Genomic DNA, 24,747 nt, shown 5'->3' with positions numbered 1-24,747 from the left:
TGCTAGTGTGATCTGGGACAAATAACTCTATAAACACCCATTTCCTGGTGGAGGTGGCAGGGAAGATCCCTCTCTATGGAGATTTCATCTAACTGCAATCCCCCCAGGTTAAATCCCCAATTTAAGCACAACTGCCTGTTTTCTGTGGCCAGGAGCTGACTGCACAGGAGATAATGGGGATTGCAAAACCCCCTCATGGCTCCAGCCCCAGCTGCAGGGCCTCTGTGCTCCCAGACTGCCTGGGTACCCAGCAGCGCAGCGTCTGGTTGTTTATGACAGATCCAGACTACTGCAATTTCCCAGTTGTTCCTTAAAATAAGCCCTTAGGTAACTGCCAATAACCTCCAGAAGTTGGGAAAGCCTTGGGAGCAGAAGGGCTGCAGTGTTAGGGAAGTTTTGATTTCATCTGGAAGCATATATCCATAAAATCGGTTTAGCGCAGACTCCCTGTCTCATGCCATGCTGACTCTGTGTGAGATCTGACATTGTTCTCCACTCTTTAATCGTGAGAGCTTTGTGGGGGGAAGGGAGAGGAAATATAAGCAAAAATCTGAGCCTGATTTTTACCATCATACAAATTTAATCCATGTTGCCTGTGCCAATCGTAATCCCTCCTTTCGGGTTTGTCCTTTCCATGTGGGTCAATGGCAACTCAATGTCTGATGCATCAAATCCAGAAACTTGCTGAGACTGTCAGTATCCCTGGCAGCATCACACGGTGCAGATGACCCTTATTTTGACTGTGGTACATGGCGAATGTATTCTCAGGGCCAGTCTTTGCTGTGGTGTGGTATTAGCGTGGCTTCCCCTCTTCCCTACTGCTTCCCTCTCTTGTAGGTGTGTCGCACTGGTAGCAAGTGTTGTTTGTCTTCGCCTTAGTTTTAACCATCTCATTAGGTTTTTTTGTTTGTTGTTTTGCTTTTCCTAAGAATGATGTTTTTCTTTTTCACCAGTCATCTGAGCCAGCTTCACTGGAGCTGATGAGAATCTCTGCTCCTGCTACTCTGTAGCAGGTGTCCTTTCTAAAATATTTTGGTTTCTCTCTGTATGCCCTACAAAGCAGGTGTACCCTTTAACAGCTACTGTTTGTTTGGCAAGGCAGCTATTTCCTTGCAGCTTTTCCCACACAACATTTTTTCTCCATCTTATTGACCTCTCTGGGTAGCACCAGTAAAGGGAGCAGCAAAGGAAGTGCGGGGGCAGACGAGCTGCCACGTTCAGATTTGCTTTGGGTGGCATAAGCAGTTAGCTAGGTAGAAGACCAGCCCTACATTCACGTTGGTTTTTCTGTGGTTATAAGTGAAGTAAAAATGCAAAGGCAGCTATTGCTTGTGGCAATGCTGAGGAGAACTGGTGTTGCTAAGACAGGAGAGGAATTGCATTGCCATGAGGTGTTTGGGATTTTGTCTGCCAGATTCTTACTTTTTCCTGTATTGTGCAAGAGAAGTGTTTAAGGGGCTACCCTTTTATATACTGTGTAGGAACTTGTCCAGCTTACTCATAAAAAGGGGATGATCGCAACTGCATTCATTAATAATTTCAAAGTTGAGAATCCATTATGGTAGACTTTGTAGAACATGATTAGAAGGAAAGGCAAAGACAAAGACAAATGCTCTTTTTTGCAACCACTGATAAGATGTACACCCACGGTTTTCTTATCGAAGCCATGCTGGCATGTGACAGAAAGAGGGAGAACACCACTCTGCATCCTGCCCAAAGGGGCATATATTTATTATTTCTATTGGCGCAGCCTGAAGTCTGGTTGGATTGGTTCCCTCTGCTCAGGTATGCTTTTGGTGGGAAAGGGTTCCCTTTGATACATCCTACCCATGAATGCTAAATCATGGTTTGAGTCCATGTTTCAGCGGCTCCATACTGAAATATGTCTGTCAGAATTTCCAGTTTTGTCCCAGGGAGGCCTTCCTTACAGTTTTTTAAATGATGGAAAGTTGATGTTACTAATGCTGCTAGCCATGCATCTGATCCACAGAAAATATCTACTTACATGAAAGGAAATATTTCAACCTCCTTTGTTCTTTTTAGTCAGTTTGGGTTTAAAGTGTGTTGAGCATCCTAGCTATACCAGAACATGTTAATTGCTGCTGTACATTATTACTGTTATATTCCAGGTGAAACACATCCTTTTAGGGACCTACTCCTTATTTATTTGATTAGACAAAAAACAATATAAAAGATGTCACATGAGACTGAAACTGTAGCCCATCTGTCGGGAGACTTCTTGTGGATATAGGAGAGGCATGATGATGCCGTGCTTCTTGAAGCAGCGGGACTAATACTTCCAGTGGCTGAGGCACATTCCCACTGTGTGGGGGCCCACACCCTAATTTTTTTGAGGTAGGCAACTCTAAAAGTAACTCCCTGTCTTTTCTTTATTGGACTTTTTAATACTTTTAGGTATCAGTGGCCTTCATGGGTCGTTTTTATGATTATAGTTACTAAAAAAATCAACTGGTTTGGATTTCTGACCTAAACAGTTTGACAGAGAACCTATGATACTGTTCCCCCTCTCCTTCAAAGCTAGACTATGATTAATTGAAACTTGAAAGTGGTTTGTTTAATACACTATTATTTTTTTGAGATTTTTTTTTCTCTTCTCCCTCTCAGCATTGCAACCCATGCAGCTTCCTTGTACTTTGTTTCTTTAAACATTATTCAGAGTCAAAAATAATTTTGCTTCTTACTTGGACTTTGAACCCTTTGAAATGAAATCAAGTGAGTTTGCCTGTATTCAGCTTGTTAGGATCTCAAGACCTTCTACTATTTTTCTGTGTAGGAAGTGCCATAGCTGATTAAAATAGATTTGGTCTTTTGTCTGATCCTCTAGATCAGCAGGTTAATTTGTGATTTTTGATCTACAGCAGTATTACAAAGTTGTAAGATATCACTGCAGTCCAACGCTTCCATAGGAAAAAAAGTAAGTACGCTGGGTTTAGCCGGGGTCTGTGAACCATAGTGATTCATATAAAATATATCTGAAGTTAGAGTCTATGAGTGCAGCTCGGCTATTGACTGTCCTCAATTCTACAGAAACAGAGAAGATAGATAGAAAAATACAAAGTACCAATGATTCCATCACTGTCTCCAAAACCAAGACCAAACATGATGACATAAACACAAAAATATACATATATGTATATGACTATACACACACATAAAAATACATATGTATATATGCAATTCTGTACATGTTCTCCATCAGCTCTTGCCTCAATTCATTAAGTTACTAACATGCATGCCATGTATGTACATGTGTACACATATGTACATGTGATAAACATACGACAAAAATTAGACACGGGCAAAAGCGTCTTGCAGAATTTGTAGTCTGAATGGCAAGATTTATCCCACATGAATGCGTACAGTGCGGTAATTTCAGTTCATTCCTCAGCTGGCCTAGTAAGTGGTGGTAGCTACTCTAGAAAGCCCTCTAAGCTTTCCACAACCAGCCGTGCCACTAGTAATCTTTCCAATATGTGATGTCAATGGAGCTGCAGCTGGTTAAAGGGCTATGCAGGGCAAAAAGTGGTATTAGTGGCTAATAACGGCTAATTCTTTTGCAAGCAAAATTAGCTCGCTTCACTAGCTTGTTATGACTTGAAGTGTCTGGCCATTGAACTATGCATCTGGCTCATTTGTTGCTCTCAAAGAGATTGAACCCTGACTGACAGCTGTACTGGACTGGAAAAAAGTAGCCCAAATGAGTAAGAACAAGAGGACTTCAGTTTGTGCGACTTTAGGACAGTAGCAATCCATGCAAACAGCCTCAATAAGCAAAAGAGATGAACCCAACAAAGAATGTGGGTGATATAGGCCCTGGCTGAGGGCACTAATTTTCCTTAAATAGCTGGTTCCTAATCTAGAACTTTGTTGCCCACAGATGCTGCATTCCACTGATGTTGTATGCGACTACCTAAAAGACACAAATGTCCAGTAACTGATTGCAGCAACCATAAATACTCTCTAGAAGCCTAATTTCCAGCAAGTCCCCAATCTTGTGATGCTCTAAAGCGATTTGAGCTGCACCAGAATAGCCTAAGCTCTGTGGATGTGTATTTATTTTTACTCACTGATGTTTTGGGGTAAATGCCACATCACAGTGTTTTTATTATCAAGTTCCTGTTCCTGCACAATGCAGCTGTACCTATTCTAAACTCCTTCATCAAAGGGGACCATTTCCTTTTTTCTTTATCTCAGATCAGTTTACCGAGAGCAGTTGTCCCTGACTTCCTTAAGCTTACCCTGCATAAAAGCTTTTTAAAGTCCTCCCTGCATCCTTTCTTTCCTTAGCACATACTTAGAAATGTGTGTGTATACATATAAATGCGCGCATTTATACGGGCACACGTGCCCGTGCATAGTTTAATCAGTTTCTGCTTCGGTCCCGCAGCCTTGTGCATGGTCAGACTGGCAAAGGGACTTGTGGAAAAGGTTAGTGCCAGAAAGCAGCAAAGCACACGTTTCCTCGTGTACTTCAGGTGCTTCCAAATGGTTTTAATGCCGCCTTTATTTATGAGATGGTTCAAATTTCTGAACTCTGTGATAATACCACGCAGACAAATGTGCAGTAAGGTCAGGACTGATTACTTTTTCACTGTGGTATTGTTTTTGTAGGTGATTTGAGACTTAGTGTTAATACAGGTCATCAAGAGTGAGAGGCTGGTGATGTTGCCTTTTGTGCAATTAAACCCTTGAATGTTGTTCCTGGGTTAAGAGTTTATAGAAACCACATGGAAATATTGTTTTCATGTTGTTAAGTAAATTCTGGATCCCATGCTTTTTTTTCATTATCAAACAGTGTTTGAGGTAAAAGGAGACCTTGGACTAATGAATGAGTTTGGCTTCTATAGCATGCCTGTGACATTGCTTTCTTTGCACCGCAGGCCCCTGTGAAGTGTCACCACCAGCGTTTTGGTAGAGGCTGGAACATGAAAGAAAAATCTCCCAAGAAAAGACCCATAGGTCCAAGTCATCACCCCTGAAATGACAAAGGAGAGAAGTACGAACTTACATAGAAATATGATGCTTGAAATTGAGCGTTTGCATCTGTATTGTTTTGTTCCTTGTGAAATTTTTTCGTATTAGCCGTGGTTGGGTACAGCCTGGATGCCCAGCCCTGTGAGAGGCTGAGAGATGGTGAGAGACTAGTATAAATGCTCTTTGCTTACTGAGCATCTCGGGAAATCTCACAAGATGAAACTCCCGGTATTTTCTTTTCACTCCAAAAGGGATTTTTCTCATGCAGCAAAAAAAAAGTAAAGGCTCTTTGATCCAGTGGTTGACATAAAGATATTCTTAAGTATTGCGCGGAGGGGAGTCTGTTTAGTAAACGATAGCTTTGCACATTGAAAAGTTAATGAGAAGTTACAGAAGAGAGATCTGGTAACAACCAGGATGGTAGAGAGCGGAATTGGAACTAACATTGGACCCAGAACAAAACTAGCCAGCCAGGAAAGCATTCACAGAAATAAGTTGCTTGCCAGGGTATGAGAGAAGAGGGGTGCTGAATAGTCCCCCCCTGTTTAGATGCCGCCGCAGTTAGAATGGCAGAAATACATCAACGCTGCCGACTGTGCTCAGGCTGCAGGTGACAGCCACTTCTCTGAATCTCAAGTATAGAGATATTAGTACCACGTACTACCAGGAATGACTGGTAGAAAACTTCTAAACATATCTTGACCTCACTGAAAAGTCAGAACAGTCTGTTTCTTGCTGGATCAGAGAGTTTCTCTGTAAGGAAGCAAAGTCCTGAAATAATGTAGGATGTGATATCTTCCTGCTCCCATTAGCATTTACCATTGTCCTTCCTCTCAATTTGCGTTCTCTAGTAGAATAAATCTCATTTTTTAGTCCAATGCAGGGAGGGAGTGGTAGGATGGGACCCTTTGAATCTTTTTCTCTTTATGGGCTACACTGTGGCCAGTGTTGTTACCTTTCCCTCTCCTTTGCCTGCTGAAAAAATTTGGCTCTGCATGAATATTCTTGATTGTGTTCTGCTGTTAATGCTTTACTTCCATGGTTTCAGTTCTTCTCAGTTCTCTTTTATCAAAGGCAAAACGGCTACTCGAACCTTTTTTGCTTCTACAGTCCCCCTGGTTTCTCCTGCTGTAACTCTACATCTGAAGGTTTTTTCCCTGTTTTTCTGTCTTTAGTCTGTGAAGCTGTTTTTGTGCAAAAAATAACACCATGCTACAGCAACCAAGAAATGAGCAGGCCATAAACTCAGGAGCAACACAAGAGTGGGAATATGAGACTTGCGATATGTAATATGAGTCTTTTAGTCTAACCTCCCCTATTTCCACCCTGGTGCTAAATATACTGCTGACGTCCTTGCGAGAAAACAAATGCACTGAACCTGGACATCAGTCTTTTTGGAAGGGCAATGGGCACTGTTAGTTTAGGGTTAGTTTCATTTCTGTAAATTGCCTGAACATGAAAAAGAGAAGCCAAATTCTTGTAACTGTATTTGTGACTATGCTGGTGAAGTTTGGCAAATACCAGGTCATCTTAACCAAATGTTTAATTTTAAACCTAGCATTTCAATTTTGAAATATATTTTTAATATAAATAAAACTGACAACTTTCAATCCATGCATACCATGCTCTCCAGGAGCTCTTATTCTGGACTAAGAAAAGTAAAATTTGCATTTGAAGTGCATTAATAACTGTTGTAAGGGAAGAAGGTTATTTATTTCCAAATGTTTAACTTGCCTGCAGCATTTGCATCAGATAAGTCAGCAGTACTTTGCTAGCCACTGTTGTGTTGTATTTTTTTATGCAGGAGACAGATAACAATCCCTGTGTGTCCTGGAATGAGCCTTTCCCTGCTGTTGGTCAGGTGCTAGTTTGGTTTTTTTCTTTCCTCTAACCTCAGGGAATGTAAGGAAAGTGATACTGTTGAAAAAAAAACAACAACCAACCAAACAGATTCAGGTTAACTTGAAATTAAATGAAAAACTCAACTCAAATATTTTTTTTGTGTGCATGTAAAAATAGTATGTCACTTTCGAAACATAATTATCCAGCTTTCCTAGATTAACTTTCACCCATCACCATCTTTTGTGTCGTTTTATAATCATGCTTGGTGATCTCCAAGTGGAACTTTTGGGGTAACGTGATTTGCCACTTCATACTCTTAGCACTGATGATGGAGAACAGAAAGCCCAGCCAGTCGTGCAAATACCACCTCTTCAGGATTTCTTATGAAATAGAAGACAGTGACTCTTGTTTTGAACTTTTCTATGTAACTCTGCTTTGTTTTATAATAGCTAACTAGGAATGGTTTCTCTTAAAAACGTTGATATAGATTTGTGCCAAGCTTTTCAAGATCTCTTTCAGATTCTCTTTTTGTAGCTTTTATCTCAGAGTTTTCTAGTTACTCCATTGTTAAATGAAGTGTTTAATCAGTTTTAAAATCTTAAATATTGGATACAAGTTGCTTATGAAATCAGGTAGGTTTTGTTAATGTGATTTATTTCAATGTGTTTTCCATAAACAGTAAGTTTCACTAATAATTATGAGTGTCTCACAGATGAATAATACTTTTTATAGGGTTTTTTTATAAGACTTGACGCGTTGCCCCAGTGCATGTGGATACCTGATGTCCATATCTGCTGCAAATCACAGGGGTGAGGACTGGCATGTGCCACATGTCAGTTGTTGGTGGGTAATGGCTTGGTGATGGGAGTCCCCATATCAGGTTGTGCCTTGTTGTGCCCCTTTCTCTCCAGGAGCACAGTCTCAAGTGGTAGCAGCAGGACCAGGGTGTCAGCTTTCCAGTGGTGCATCCCTCTCCCTGGCCTCTGTTGGGGACCCTGTTCAGGGTTCCCCCCCAGAGGCTGTCGCCTCTAAGGGGATTGCAGAGCTGTGTATTAGCTGTGTCTGGCGGGTTGGGGTCCCACCTTCACAGTGAGGAAGCCATGCTGCCCTGGAGATGCATGAGAGCAACATTGCTGGGGTGCAAATTAAGAGGAGGAGATTAGAATTTAAAGTCTCTCATGTGTGAGACCACATAGACTCTATAAAGTTTGGGAAGTGCTTCTTTTTGCTGTTTTTTTCCATTTTAGGCCCTACAGCAAGCTTACCGCTGGCTGACTCCAGAGATTCACCTCATGATTCTGAGTTGCAGGTTCTCCACCTACAAAATCATCAGGGGTAGGGATCAAAGTATCTTGAGATAGTGGGATGAAAAGAACCGTGGTTACTCTGATATTAACAGCAAGCAGTATAATCATAAAGGGAGATACTTTGTGCTTACATTGGGAAAGAATCAAATGCTGTGAAACTAGTGGAATTGTAACAATAGTATAAGGAATGCTGGTAAAATACCAACATGACATGGCTTGAGTTAGAAATATTATATTTTTTGCCACATGTTAGGAACCACTAACCCCGGTGGCTACTGTAACTGATTAAGAATTGTATGGGAATCTGTTTTCAATATCTGTGATTTAAAAATATCTTGGAATGTAAAACTGGAAAAGAAAATATATTTCCTGAGATCTGCCTCAATGCTGCTTTTTCACTGTCTAATTTCTGTTTTCTTCTTTTTTTTTTAAATTATATTTTTATGCACTGTTTCTTCATTTTCCAGAAGAATTGACATTTATCAGAGGTCACATGCTGAAAATCAGCTGTGCAGTTATACATGCTTTGTTTTTTTCAGAGATAATGTTAAGCACTTCAGGGAGAAGAATCTATTTGTCTTCCTGGTTTCTGTAATATAAAATACTAAGAAAACTTGAAATGCTTTCTGTATGCTTCTGTCATGCCTATTGATTTTTTTTTTTTTTTTTTTTTTGCCTTAAATATTTGACCATTACAGCTGAAAGGATCTGATGAAACATGTTAGAGTTTTACAGTTCCTATGGTCTCTACTTAAAGTGCATTAAGCCCTTAAACTCAGTCTGACTAAGCTCAAATAGACGCTTTAAAATAAGAATTATCTTCCATTTTGTAATAAGGAAATGAAAAATGTAGAGCTACAGGTATCATCATGGCCACTTTTCTTCATAAACAACTCAAAGAGCTTTAACTCACTGATAGTATCATTTCTGCCCTGTGGACCTGAAATCTCAATGAGAAGACTTTCCCATGCTACAGGGAACAGGATATCAACAGTTCTGAGTGCAATTTCTAGCTCTGACACAGATTTCTTTTGTGGCTTAGAACAAATTATTTCTTCCTCATGTGTTTTAGCTTACTCACCAGCTATATAAAACCTCTGAGGTGTATGTGCTTGCAAAATGCTTTAAAGCAGTGAGGTGAAAGTTTAAAAATTCTTTAAAAAAGTTTCCATGAGGTCTCTGCTTCTGCAGTTGTCAGTGGGAGCTTTATCATAGACTTAAATGGTCAGAGTTAGGTTTAGACTAAGTTCTGTTAAAATCCCACCTATAAAGAGCTTTGTAAATTTAAAGTATTGTTGTCAGCAATTGTTTTCATTTAAATTAGTGACTTTATGTGGGTAACCATATTAACAAGGTTTCTAGTCTGGTATTCTGTTCAGATCAGAACCTGATTCTCCTGAGCTGTACTAGAAAGCATTCAGGCAATGAATTTAGTTGGCCTGATTCTTCTCCTTTCATCCACCTAAAAACATACCTTCCATCATCCTCAAAGCCATATCAAAAAAACAGCTCATGCCTGAAATGTCACCGTATTTAATTGGTTTGATCTGGAGGTGGCAAGGTCTAGTGTCCCTGAACCTCAAAAAGCACTGACAGTATTTGTTTAATTAGGGATTCAGGCTTTAAAACCCTCACTGCCCTCAAATGTGATATGGAAGTAGGAGTGAGTGCTGTTCAGACACCAGACCGTAGGCTATAAGCGACTCAGCAGGATCAAAGGATTGGCTATCCCAGCTTGAGAGCGCTGTAGGCCTCCCAGCAAGGTGTCCTGGTCAGTAAGCGAGAAACAGCATGGTGTACTAGCACGCGTGTCTGCTGCTGAAATTGATACTGTTAGGTTGTCCCAGGACTTGACAGATTCAGGATTTACATATCTGTCTATGGACCAGTGGTGAGCTGATTATCTCTTCCTGCTAATTGATCCTCAGTCTCCCATCTGTTGACTTCCTAAGGTCTGTAGTAGGTACCTTGCTGCTTTGGAAGGCTCAGGTGGGTAGCTCCTATTGGCCACATATGAGAAGGTTGGCCACAGCTATGCAGATACTCCCTAGTTGCTTCTTCAAGGTCACTGTGCTCAACTTTTTTTTTGTTGTTGTTGTTGAACTCCAGGGAGCTTGCTCTGGCTTGTGTTTCAGTGCTTTGGTAGTGGCTGAAGTGGATAGTACCTGAATGATAAACATCCATCATCAGCAGCCCAAGAGCATGAGGTCTCCTGCTGCCTTGCTAGCTGTCTTAATGGCCATGCAAATATTTTATGCAGCAATGATTTCAAAGTGGCATTCCTCTAGACTGCACATCAATGAGAAGGGTTCCACCAGAGAGCAGGCCTGTCTGTCTACTTCTGTCAAAGACTGCAGTTCCAGGTTCCAGATAGCAAACTAGATGTGTGGCATCATACAGCAAGCTAGTGGAAGATGCAAATCTAAACAAAAAAATAGGAATTTCAGCAAGGCAGAACTTTTCTCAATGTCTGACTGAATCTAGTGGCTCTTCAACCTGGAAGCAATGCTGCCAAGTGGTTTGTATACAGTAGTAATGTTTAGCAGCAAATTATTGAGCAGACAGATGGAAGCACAACAAAGTCTTACAGTATCAAGAAAACTTTCAAGTGCAGTATTCCGATTTAGGGAATTTTGTCCTCAGTGTCAGGAAACAATTGCTCTCAATGGACCTGGTTGCTTAAAAGCTCTGTGATTTTAATAAGGTTGTTTTGGACATCAGAAATTCAAAAGCTGAAATGATGTAAGGTGCTGGAATAAATGCATATGCAGAGTTTGGTCTTCGTGGCTTTACAGAATTACTCAGACTTTCTTTATTTAAAAAAGGAACCACATTTCCCACGTCCTAAAAGTGACAGTCCTATAGTGAAAAGATCTTGGTAATCCTTAGCTTGATGACAGGGGTCAGTGAGATGCAGAAATAAATGTTCCTTGAACACACTGATCCAGATGTACATGCAGTGGTTAAAGGCTTCACAGCTCAGAGGAAATGGTATAGTGGCTAAAAGCTACCTGGAAAACAAGGTCAGATCTGAGGCTATGGTGAGTTTTCTACTTAGTGGCCATAACACTCCTACTCCAAAACAACTTATTTAATTGTCACTACAAGCGATTAATGCCCCAATGAAGCAGTTCTTTTATATTTGGGATCGGCTGGGTTACTTTTTGTGGTTGGAACCGAACTAGAGAAATGGTCAAAAATATTTGAATGGTCTTGGCACATTTGGTACTGTGTAACCACTGACAAAAAGTAAATGATTACATGGTAACTAGAAAGATGCATGCCAGGTTAGTAGTGTGAGAATGTATCGGCAAATTAGATTAATGCCTGCATGGGAGACACTCTGGTAAAGCTCCCGTTAGTCATACGAGCATGTTCGCTGAGAATGTCCGGAAGCTTGAGCAAACACAGTCTGAACCAAGTGCTCATCCTGTTAATAGAAGAGACTCCCAGATTCAAACCATTGTGATCCGTCTTTCTGTGTGTGTTCACACATCCTGTTGTCTGATCCATGAAGCTGCAATGACCAATGGGGGCACTTGCAGTCAGTTGTTCCAAAACACTTTAAGCAAATAGGTGTTTAGTGGAATTGCCAGAAGCTACCAGATACTTACTGCTTTTGATTTAATGATGATTTTGTGCAAATCCAACCCAGGGCTAGGTCCACCAAAGAACTTCTGTGTTCTAAGGCACCTAATGAGATTTATCCAGAAAAGATGTAGTATACTGTGCTGAGGAGCATGCCTGGGCACCTTGGGAGGGAATGCACCAAACTCTGCACATACCAAGGAAGAAACTGCTAGCAGGTAGGAATTGTTTGGAAGAAAAATAGTGCTTAGCTTGCTTCACTTTTCTCTGCGTCTAGGATGCAGTTCAGCCTCCTTCTTCCTAGGATCCTCAGCCATGAACTGTTGTTGAGTGATGCAGCTTGGCACTGCACAGCTAACAATCTTCTGTAGCTTCCCAATGTACGATCAGCTCCCCAAAACTCTTTAGACAGTTTTAGGCCCTTCTTCAGCTCCTAAAAGAGTCTCCTTTTCAGCAGCTTTTCAAAGTGCTAATTCACATCCCCTTGCTCCTTTTCTCACATTGTCTTTACTCCCCCTAAAATAAATCTCTCCTTCCCTAACCCTGCTTAACGGTCTTGTAGTGGCTACAGAACCACCAGCCTCACAATTCAGTGGGATTAATATTGATACTGGTCTACTATTTAATTTCTTTGCTGATTAGAATTATTCTCTCCAACTGTTGCCTCAACGATTAGCGTCATTCTTTTTCCAGCACTGATATTTTTCAGCTCTACAAACTCTTACACTTTCTAGCCTGATGAAAGCTCCACATAATCAGCTAGTGTAACCACTTATGTCCATGGAAATGTACATAATGAGAAGGGAGAACTTTGGTCTTGTTTATGGTCATTTATGGTCATATGCTGAAGTACTGTAACTGGTTTTAGATATTTTGTTTAAAAAAAGTTGGCTAAATCTTTAGCTATGTAAGAAAAGTGATGGTAGGCTTGCAAAATAAGACCCACGGTATGATGTTAAGAGAATTAATCACGTTATTTCCAGGAAGTTTAAAGTGACCTCTCTTATTGCCCACAATAGAAAGGGAAAGAAAAAGAGATGATATTTGATTATTGTCATTAGTTAACAATAAAGAAAGAAAGAAAGAAGTGGCCGTTAAGCACTGTGAGGGGAAAATGAGGATTATATATCAGGGAAAAGTTTATAAACATAAGGACTCATAGCCAAGGAAACCAGCTGCCAAATGAAGTTTTGGAATCAGCACCACTGAAGATATTCAGGGCTCGGCTAGACGTCCATCTATCAAAAAAGGATAAAGAAATCAGTCCAGCCACAATGTAGGGATAATCCAACAGAGTTCCCTGCCAAAGTTCTACTCCAAATAGTGTATGATTTAGTTGGAATGGAAAAGGAAAGCACTTTGGCTTGCTAGATCTTTCACTGATATAATCTTAAAAGCACAAATTCTTCTGTCTTTTAAAAAAATTATTGCTCGTAACTTTTTTTTTTTTAAAATTTTATTTATTGTAACTGGAGTGTAGGCTTTGCTGTAGTTTCAAGACATAGATTCTAGCTTAGAGCATTGTTACAGTTTCTTGAAACAAAAAAAAAAAAGTCTATTTAGAATAAAAAAAAAGCTCTTAGAATGAAAAAATATTTCATGACGTCTTTTCATAGCAATTTTCTGGACATTGTCAGATCACTCATACCAAGCCTGAGGAAAGACCGTCAGGAAGATATTTGTTCTTTACATGCTTAATTAGAGGTATGAATGATGGTAAGACTGGAGGGTTAGGATGCTTATAGTGGTATGGTTAGCCTTTTACCTCTATGTCACTACTTCAAATACTGACCAAGAGGGATATTTCTTACTCATTACTTCTGAGTTACTGTTCAGATGTGTGGTAATGACCTAGTTCTAGTGGGTGGGTAGGTAGCACTCATACAGTGTTCAAGACTGAATTGAGCTGGCAGGCTAAGATTACTGGTCAACAAGAACTGGGGTTCAGATTTTCAAGGGTATCTAGGCCTTTTGTATTCAAGTAGTTGCCTGTTGCAATTTTGAGAACTTTGAAAGCATTCACCTTGAGCTGAAGTAAGTGGAGTTAAGGTACCTTAGTTCTTCACAGGAAGCTAAATATACATTTATCTGGAACAATGAACACCTTTAAAATTACAGCCCAGCACCCTTAACAATTTTTCAGTGAAACTCGGTGTCACCACTTTTCAATGCAGCCTCAATAAGCCTCTGATTTTCCCATTGTTTATACCAGCACATACTGTAAAAGAGAAGATGGATGACAGTTCGTTAGCTTTCAAGTACAACTGCTGCAAGCGTAGTCTCCTTTCACAGCAATGTCTTCCAAAGCATCAGTCATATCAGAGATAGCAGGCTAGCACAGAGATGAAGCAGATAATACTGTTTTGAAGAGGCTGTTTCAGAAATAGAATTAGCCTTAAACAACAAACGAATCTTCAGACTAATTCAGTGAGTACTGGTTTTCTGCAGAAATGAAACACATATAATTTATATTTGCAAGCACAGTACCGTCCATACCTTGCATTCTTTAATTTATACTGTAAAAATTAACACTAGTTTCTAAGAAATGCTGTAGAATAGATCAAGGCTAATTCTTTGCAAAAGTAAGTCTGCCACGTTGTCACCCTGCATTATGAAAATGTGTCACATGATGGAAGGGAAGTATGAATATCTGCTATCTGATATATACAATTGAAAAGGGAAAACACAGAGTGAAATCATCAAGCCACATTAGCCAAAATGAACAGATAAGAAAGGGTATAACACTGGAATTGTAAACAGTCAAGCAGAGATTACACCTCTGTGTGGAACTGTGCATGCTTTTTAGATGTGAAAACTTGCATGTTGATAGTAGAATATAAAAACAAAATCCAGCACTGTTTATCACAGAAAATGTTCAAAATTCTGTATAGATGGGGCAATAATCGTTATGTATATATATATAAAAAAAGCTTTTTTTGGTGTCACTTGAAACTGGTCTGCGAATGACACAACTTATAAAAAAGGAAAATTAACTGCCATTGGACTCCAGCTGGGCTCATGTACGTATGCTCATCCTGTGCCCTCACACGCGGCTTCTTGCCACAACTTTGATGGTGTCACTGACTGCGTGCCACAGCTCTCGCTGCCGCCCCGCCAGCCTGGCCTGGCATCCAGCACACCCTTCTCAACCACCACAGGAAACAGGTCATGCATGTGCTGCTCATCGCCTCTATCTTCCCTTCTGAGCGTTTCTGTGAAACCACATGTGCTCAAGTTTGTAAATATGGACATCAGATAAAATGCAAGAAAGCCTCACCATTGGAAGATCTTGCCTTTGAATGTGGCAGAGTCTCTATTTCCCCTCGTTCCTACCCCCTCCACCACCGAGAGAGAAACCAGTGACAGGAAGAGTGCACTATTTCCTCTCGAAGAGACTCATTACTGCTGTCAGTAGCTCACATTTACCCAGATTTTTCTCTTTCTGTGTTGGCGCACTTTCAGCTGCACAAAATATGAGACTTACCTGTACATTTTAAGTCACTTAAATAGGACACTGTCACAGAGGAAACAGTCAAATCAGGTTACCACACAGCGGGAGCTTTTATAGTTGACCATTCAGGCAGCGCTGCTGACTGCTGAGCTAGCTCTTAGCAAGAATGTGCAAGTTGTGCTATTTTTACTCGCTACTTGTCTAGCACTGGACTTGTTTGTAATAATTCATTTATTCTTGCATATACAGGTATATATCTAGCAACAAGCATTTAGAAGAATTTTCTGAAGCTAATAGTAGTCTCACAAGGCTTCCATTGAGGGGGCAGAGTGAAAACCTTACTGAAAGAAGCTTTGAATGAACTTCAGAAAAAATGCCCAAATACACTTGACATTCCTCTCAAAATACTCACGTTTTTGCCTGTGGTGAGCACACTTCATTACCCTTGTCATGCCACTTCATAACTTCTTGTTAACTTCTTATATTTTACCCGCTCATCTAGTTCAGTGGGTTTTATTCTCTGGTTTTCAGCTACTACCCTTTTCCAGTTTTCACTCTTTCCAGCTTGCACGCAGACACCATCTGGCTTTACCCCGGGGGTTTCCTAGACGAGGGCAATCTAGTTAGCCTTGTGAAATCCAAACCCCAGGCAAAACAAAAACTGTACAAAACCTCCACAAGACAGGCTTTCTCACTTCTGTGTGAGGGTCATCTACGTTACCCATAGCAACTGTCAGAACAGAAATCGCATCTTGAGCAGTAAGTTATCTTCTCAACCAACCTAATCTTTTTCCTCAAACTTTTCCTTTCAATGTACTGGAGTTACAAGTCTGTTCCAGTCAAGAGAAAGTTTGACCAGTGTGTGTGTAATTACAGAGCTTCAGAGTAGAACATCATGTAAGAAACTGTCTATAAAAATGCTTGGAATAAAGCAGATTGAAAACAGATTTACTAAAGAAATTAGGAAGTCATTCCAGTGTTCTTTTCTGTTCTAAATAACACAGTGCAAATAAATCTCTGAGGCAAGATTCTGGACAAAGACATTCCTTTGAAAAGAGACCACAAGATTCCTGGTCTTCTTAATGGAGAAAACAGAAAGAATTGGTCTCAGTCTGGGACGCTCAAAATGCTGATCCTTTTGAACAGTGTGAACAAGTACAGAATATTGTCCAGTGTGTTCATCCTTGAGCAGAAATAAACCAACCTTCTGTGTGCTCTGACTGTCTCATAGGAGCTGAAAAAAAACCCCCAAACCCCAGACCCTCCCTTTCGTTTTTATGTTTGCTCGTTTCCAAAGTTTCTGAAGGAATTTATTTGGGCAAGGCATTTTGAGCTGTATATCTGATTTTCCCTGAGAAATTATGATCTAGTTGCACAGTTCAGTGGTTTGAAGCCGTAGATTCTTTTATTTCAGGCTTTGGGAATTGAAAGTTGGTAGGGAACTGCATATCTACATAAGTGCAGTTCCTAGTGCTGACTACAGAGTGAGGACTGAGGTGAGTTCTCCACAACAACACAGCCATCCCAGCTTCTAAACTATAAAGGCTTCATTTTTATTTTTCATTGTTTGTTGTATTTTGTTGTCTCTCCTGACTTAATAGTTACTCCTGTGTGTCTTCACAGGAAGAACACGTATCATGGTCCTGCCCTGACAGCATAGGCTTAGTGAAATGAAGAAGACGGGCAAGTTTTCTACTGCTGTATGTGACAGAAAGGTAAAAATGTAATCAACTGTTTTCTCTGCTTGGCGGTCACAAGATTAGAAAGGACGGTATATGTAGCGATAGTTGGGGACCAGTGATATAGATAGTAACTTTCAACCTTGTTAAATGCCCTGTGAAAAGCAGTATATATTGCTGTCTGCTCTCAATATGACTGAGATTGTATGACACTTAAATGATAAAAGACGGTCATGTAAGAGGTAGGTGACATATTAGATGTGCTATCTTTGCTTTACAATGACCCCCAGTTAAAACCACAATTTCACTCTGGTTTAATGAGCGTTCCCTGATGACATTGGTTTACATTTTGATGTGACCGTGAGTCGAAGTAGACTGGCTAATGTTAGCAGCGAGGAGTGTCTGATATTAATTAGGTAGTTAGAATTTTGCAGTCTAGAACTCGTTTTTTGTTACTCTTTGAGCTTTCTTCTAAAATGATGGTCTTTTCAGTCAACACTGTACAGAGAAAAGTCTTGCTGGTTGAATTCTTGTGTCAGTTAACAAACTCGGTTATTTAGTAACAGTCTTAGGAGGATGACTTTTAAAGGATGTCAGATGTAAATCAGCAATCTCTGTTTTTAATCACTGTGGATGCACAGGTTCCCTTTGAGGTCTAATGAAAGAGTTTGGAGCTGGAGACCACAACATGTTTGAATTAATTTTGGTGTTCATTTTGCAGATTTCCAAGGTATCAAAGATGTGGCTAATAATAATAGCAGGTGTTGTCTGTTTCTCTCAGCATGTGGTATGAAAGTAGTTTGGTCACACAGCTATGCATTATTTACATGGTGTCAACAAGTCAGCAAGTGGGATGGCTGAGAGCCAGATTAAATCCCTTCTGATTTTACATACAGGACACTGAATAATAATGCTGTGTCACACTTGAGGACACTGGAATCTGGCAAATCAGCAGTAGCTCAATGTGCCAAGCTCATTTGAATGATTTCCCCTCTCCCCAAACGATGAAGGAATCAAAATCAAGAGTCAAGGAAACTGTGTAAAGTTTTCTGTTTATTTGGTTGGTTGGTTTTTTTTTTTCTTTCTTTTTTTCCTTGAAGCAGAAGATTGTATCAGCCAAGGCACGAGGGGTAGTGATAATTTGGTAGCTACAGTAGTGCCTGAGTATGATCAGGTGCGAATTAGGGCTTGTCCCCCCAAGAAAGTGGCAGGGCAATCAGCCCAGCTGAAGTGCATCTATACTAATGCACGCAGCATGGGAAATAAACAGGAGGAGCTGGAGGCCATTGTACAGCAAGGAAACTATGATATAGTCGCCATCACAGAAACGTGGTGGGAGGACACACACAAGTATCCAGTAAAGAGACACTCTTTGATCACTTTATATAAAGATGTATGGGTCTCTGCCCTCATGCAGGAGCGTCTCTTCATGAGAATGGGCAACCACTCTATGGTACATCTATTTGCCATTTATCTTTGTTGTCTCTGGTAAATCTGCTTGGTACCATTACTTTCATTAATTTTTTGGAGAAGCTAGTGCAGCATGTCCACAATCTCAAATGGTAAGTGTATTTGTAAGAGGCAATCACATTATTTAGAATGGTGCTTTAAGTGTTTGAGGTCTCCCAAGAAAATCTAGGAGTGTTGTTCTCAGCCACTGATTCTTCTGCACCAGATCCGATTTCTGTATCGCTCCTAGAGCTGTTCACCTTGCCAGCTGGTAGAAAACTAACTTAGCAAAATAAAAATATGAATAGTTTTCTCTTAGTTTAGTAATCCAGTTGGGTTCACTGAGGAGCCATGTGTAAACCAGAGAAAGTGGAAGGGAAGGAATGGGCCTGTATGCCAGGGAAGGAAGGATGCAGGGAGAAGTGGAGGGAGCAGGACTGCTAGATCAGCCGCTCCTGCACGCAGCAACTCTATACAACAGTTGAAGGAGAAAAATATATAATAGAAGTACTATAAATAGATGCCACTGTCATGGGATGTACCTTCAAATATTTTGCCCAGTAAACTGAATGTCACCATCATCATTTTATACATAGGGTAACTGAGGGCATGATGCAACTTGTTTGTGGTGGCACAGTAGAGGTGGGACTAAAGCAGAAATGGCCTTAACTCCTAATCAAGGACATCGCTTGCTGGCCCTCTGTAATATTATCCCAAGGACAGTGAAGTCAGACAGCTGCTGAAGAGTGAGATTTGTGTTCATGGGGAAGATGAGACTCTAGCCATGCACTCTTCTGCGTGGTGCTCAATGGTCTTTTGGCAGTGTTGTGCTGTTTCTTGCAATCAGCTATGCCAGGGAATCTTCTTTCCAGATCCCATTGTCAACAGCTTTCTTTTACATCCTTTGCATAGAGCTGAACTCTTTTCTGGATACGAGCTGAACATTTAAAAATGACAGGAGGAAATAGCCTCAAGTTGTGCAGGGAAGGTTTAGATTGGATATTAGAAAAAAATTATTCACAGAAAAGGTTATCAAGCATTGGAACAGGCCACCCAGGGAAGTGGTTGAGTCACCATCCATGGAGATATTTAAAAGACATGTAGATGTAGCGCTTGGCGCCATGGTTTAATGGTGGACTTCGCAGTGTTAGGTTTACAGTTGGACTCAATGATCTTAAAGGTCTTTTCCAACCTAAATGATTCTATGAATTCAGCCATACTGCAAAACTTCACCCTAGAATGGTTAGTGCACATGAAGGGAGCTGTTAGAAGGTTAAAAGAAGCATCTAAAATACTGGGATTCATTTTACCTTGTCAACATAATACCCTTTTTACGAAACTAGAGCTACGTATGCTCATGAAAAACATTTTGCTTTTTTTATTTTAAAGGATAACGCAACCATTGGAGTCTGTGCACAGTTCTTTCAAGTTAAATGTTTGGTTCAACATTCCACTTCCATTTCCTGGTAGAAAATGTTTTATATGAAAGCAACTTTAACCTTTCAGAAGGGTTCGTTTACTGTTAGTTTGGTATCAGCTTTCCAAAAAATGCAGTCTGTATTTGGTGTATTATAGGTTCTGGTTTTAATATTGTTTTAGAAAAAAAGAGTCATATGCCATAAGTCAGAAATAAAATATTGCACCAGAATTCTCTCTCTATGTGAATTCACCCCATGAGCGTGTGGTTTAAAGTAAGTCTGATCACTTAAAGCCAAGACTTTGGCTCAATTTATCCATGAACCAGCTGGTAACAAACAACATATTCAACTGTCGGTCTCAGGAAACTGTTAGGTTGCCTTTTTATAGACAACTACAGTCCTACAGCTCCTGAAGCACAAGGGAGTATCATAAGGACTTGGAAAGTGTTGAACACCTACCATATGCACATAAAGAAGGGTAATAAAGATGAAAGGCCTGAACTGAGCTTTAATTCCTATTTTTCTGCTTTTGATTTTTCAGCTGCTTCTGCATTGCTGCAATTTTCTTTGGCCTAAAATTAGGTAGAAGATGCTTGAATTGCTTAGTTTGATCAAATCAGTCAAACTTAGGCTTCCCTCTCTGTCAGTGTAACAGACGATAAATGTAAAACTTTAAAGTACTTTCTTGCTTTCTTTTCAGCATTATTGTGTGTTCATTTCTGAAGTGCTGGCTGCTATAACAATCCACTGCAGTGGGCAGTTCCCGGCCATGTGTCACCGTTACGGAGGTCCTGCAGCCATGGTGAGATGGGCACTGAACTGGTAGAGCTGTATCAAGGTGATTCTGAACTAGAGCTGGGGCTGCCATGGTTGGGTGCAGGGCCATAAAAACATGTCTGAGCCGTTTTTGGGACCTTAGCAGCTTCTCTGCATAGTGCTGCAGTACGCTGTGGGACTATCTCAGCTGTCAGTTTTGCTCAGGAGTCTCTGTGCTGTGGTCCATTGCCATGTATGGTTGTAGTGTGGGAATTATCCTCCACAGGACTTCTGCCATCAATAAGCACCTCTTGCAGAAAAAAGGGCCTTCAGACAGGCCTGGCCATGAGACAATAAAGGCTAATCCTCTGTGCTGCTGAGCCTCAGCTTCTAATAAAGGACTCAGAACTTGTAAGGGTAAAGCTTCAAAGTAAGTACAGATTTACAGAGGAAGGGCAGATAAGAGGGTTGTAGCCCACCCATTAAGACCACCTGGTCTTAATATATGGTAGCAGTCAGCCTTTGTGCGACACACTTTTTCCATATTCTAACCCTGTTCTAGCGAGTGAGATTTCCAAGAACTCCGCTGGTGATGTACTTGTCAAAGTTGGGTGCGCTACAGAGGCTAAGTCTGTCAGTCATACATAATAGTTTTATCACCCCTTGAACTGCAGCCGCTAAATCTGACAGTGATCGTGAAGTAGAACCTTAGTAAAATAACATTTATGACTTTTAATGTCACTAATCTTTTCTGATGATGAATGCATGCCCAATGCTTTGAAGAGGGAAAGGTCTGCAAAAATGCAAACTATTATTTTATCTGGAAATGTGTTTTGTGGCATCCCAAAGAGTATTCACGTTTCTTATTCCTTTTTTGTGCATGTGCAGGAGTTCTCATGAATTTTCAGTGATGAGTCCATATGGGAATAATTTCATTGTGAGAAGGCGGCTTCCATTCTATCAGGAAAAAAGGCTGCATGGAAATCACAGAAAGCTACAGAAGAAAGTATCAGTCATTGTTTGAAAGCATTGTGGCCCATGGAGATGGAAACCAGAACGTGGATTTGCCTCCAAATTTTATAAGCTTCTAGAAAACCCAATGATGAGAAACAAATGTGAAAAATTCACAAAAGCAGTGGTTGCTTAAAAAAAATAAAAAATTCTTAAAGCCCTGTTGCTTTTATGATGAACAGACCTGGTGTGAAAGATCTCAGATACTGTTGTTTAAACAGGTAGGGCTATCCCCAGTATTTTTTGGTTGCCACCTAGGTTAGTATTACACTCCTCAGTTGCTAACAATGAAGCTATCAGTCACTGGAACCAATTACTTAGTGGAACAGTGAGCTTACCATTTCTTGAAATCTTTAAACAGAGAGTGGATGGTATGCTTTAGCAAACAATGGAGACACCGCTGGGTGAAATTATATGGTTTTCCTTAAGAGAAGGGAACATGAGATATTACACGTGGTCCTTTCCAGCCTTAAAAGCTATAGGTCTATAATTTCACTAATACTATTACAAAGAGTTCCTCAGAAGTAGCAATGACCATAGCACCAATCTGAATCCATCTCCTGATTTGGGGTAGATTATTCCAAAGTATTTAAAAATATTACAGACTGTAGGACTGTTTCTACATGTTCTATACTACAAGTCATATTACTAGCACAATTTTACAATATTGGAAATCCCTTCTGGAGTACTAAAGAGACTCTTCTTCTCCACTAAAGGGCTCAATGTACTTCAGTTCATGTTAAAGGGTATAAACAAGTAAGCATGAATGCTGCTGCTTTCCTACCTGATGTATTTCAGTCATTAGAATCTGAAATAAGTAAGCTGGGTTTATTCAGTGAAATAAAAGACAGTCCACGAAGGAAATTCTAAGTTACTTGTCATTATCGTAGACCATTTCTAAGCTAAAGTTTAATTTTCTCCTCCTTGTAGGGTGATCTGGCACACTGCTTAAAAGGGAACCTTAAAAGATTATTCCTTTTTTCCTCCTATAGCAGTCCTCCAGTTGAGGACAGCTAAACCATTTTTTTTCCAGTGTTTTGGGGCATTGGGCAATGCAGAAACTTAAATCTAGCAGGACAGTTGGAAGTTTAGGAAAGCTGTACCTGACTGAACAGCTGAACATGAAAATAAATAGTTCTTTAATGTTGAGATGTATTTTTCTTGCTATAAAGAAGGAAGGATTTAAGTGACTACATGCTTGGAAGAAAGACCTTGCCATTTCATGGTGGCTTGCAAACATCATCTTTATAACTCCATTGAACTGCTTCTCTGATAAAAAACCTTGCAGCCTACACTACAAAGGGCTTTGAGTATTTGTATAGCATATACTGTTATCAGCAATCACCACAATGGTCACGGAAGGTATTCCTTTAGCATGGTTAAACAGTGTCATTAGCCATAAGACAATTGCTCCTGTACCAGTATGTCTTCCACCCACAGAGATGGGTTTGGTGGCATAGCTAGGACAGCATAGTTGGGATGTCCTAAATGACACTGGAAGATCTGAAAAAAATATCATGGTATAGCTTTTCAACTATTTCAGGGAAAGCTGATGATTTTGTGTCCAGAACGGATATGCATAATTCCAGAGGCAGATTTTTAGTTTTTAGATTGTAGTCAATAGCTGGTTACCCTTGTTTCTGTGAGTGTCTAAAACTCTCTTTGTGGCTTACTTCTTCTATATACGTACGTTGTGCCTAAATAAATATCTCAACTGTCCCTCAGCTGGAGGGCTGTCTGCAAGACATGCTTTAGCCAAACACAGTGTGTCACTCAGATACAATGAAGGGAGCACAATATAAGAGAGCCTGGAGGAAATTTGATAGCTTGGCATATACAGGCATTCAGATTGCTTTATCAAGCAGTCTTTTCTGGTCTTAAGTTCCATAAATTTATAACTTGTACCAATTCAAATAAGTTCAACTTTCTCCTGCTACTGTGCTTTGTGCTCTTGGGAAAAGATGATTGGAAAAGCTGGACGCTGAAAAAGAGGAGTGGCCTCTGACTGCCAGCTTTTCAAATATGATATCCTTTAAAAAAAACAACCACCCAGTTTGTCATAACAGGTCCAGGACTTATTTATTTGCCACACAAAGGCCAGAGTAAAATATAGGTGTGTATATTTAATACTTTGATTTCATGTATCTACAAGAACTATTTTGATTTGGTTGAAGGAACTCCTCGGTTTTAGTCCCCTAAAGACTATTGGTGTAGCTCTCTTCTAAAAAGTATAATAATAAAAGTAAAAAAAGGGGGAGGAGAATAAGAAGTTGGTAAACATTTGAAAGCTTGAAGGTCTAGACTATGTTTCCATTCATCAAGGTGGTTCTCAAAAGTAATTTTTGAGCCACACAGGAAGGAAAATGGGAAGAGCTTGAACTGCTAATGTTCCCTTTGTTTTGTGGATAGGATATACAGAAAACAGTTTTCTTGTCCCACAAGGATTCCGTTGATTTTGAAATTTTAGGCCTGGCACGGGGCTCAGTGAATATATGAGTGACTTAAGAAACAAACATATTTCATTTTAATGCTGACCTTTTTTTTTCTTTTTTAACCTTTTAATATAAACTAAATTAAGTTTCAACAGGAGAAGATGCTTTTAACCGCAAAACCAAGACTTTTTGTTTTAAAAATGTTGAAACAGCACATTTCCAGAATTTCAAAACCTGTTTTTCTAATTTTTTTTGAGGACAGGATGCTCTTCTGGGAATAATTTCAGTTTTGATGAATTGTCGGTTACGACCATCTCTCTTCTTCTCTATGAAAGCCCTGTTCTCACTCCCGACTCTAAACCCAGACGTCCAGTACTTTCCAGAAGTATAAGGTATGATTGCCTTAGTTATCTTACTGATGCGTTAGAACAAGACATAGATTTTGGGCAACTGTCTTTATCCACTGGTGCAATAAGACAACGGCAAGAGTGTTTTGATGGTCTTAATTGGGATTCTTCTTCCTCTACAAGTACTTGAGATTGTAATAATTCTGTATTTTGTGTTTCTACATTTCACATACATACTGTTTCACGTCAATTATTTGTTGACTATTTGTAAACAAGTAGATATGAATTACATGTATGCTAGAAATTATTTTCATAAACACACTGAGTGCTTTTTTCCATTACATCTGTCAAGAAGGAATATTTTCCTATAACTAATGACCATGGTTGTGTTAATGGGACAAAATCTGATGCCTTCAGTGAAGGATTATTAATGAACCCTGCCTTAAGAAGTCTGGATGGCTCTTACACCTGG

General features: G+C 40.0%; 1 long non-coding RNA gene across 1 annotated transcript in view; it reads left to right on the top strand.

Annotated features, from left to right (window-relative positions):
- The window catches only part of LOC309670280, a 45,283-nt gene extending 23,632 nt beyond the window's left edge, over positions 1-21,651 (top strand). Inside the window, exons 2-4 of the long non-coding RNA XR_014268986.1 lie at positions 16,807-16,898; positions 20,430-20,531; positions 21,374-21,651. This is a non-coding gene — a long non-coding RNA (uncharacterized lncRNA). The remainder of the gene's footprint in view (positions 1-16,806; positions 16,899-20,429; positions 20,532-21,373) is intronic.
- Positions 21,652-24,747: the final 3,096 nt, after the last annotated feature.

Source organism: Vanellus vanellus (genome assembly GCF_965231255.1).
Source record: "Vanellus vanellus genome assembly, chromosome: 3".
Lineage (NCBI taxonomy): Eukaryota > Metazoa > Chordata > Aves > Charadriiformes > Charadriidae > Vanellus > Vanellus vanellus.
Note: the sequence above shows the minus strand (reverse complement) of the source record. Positions and strands in the feature narration are given on the sequence as shown.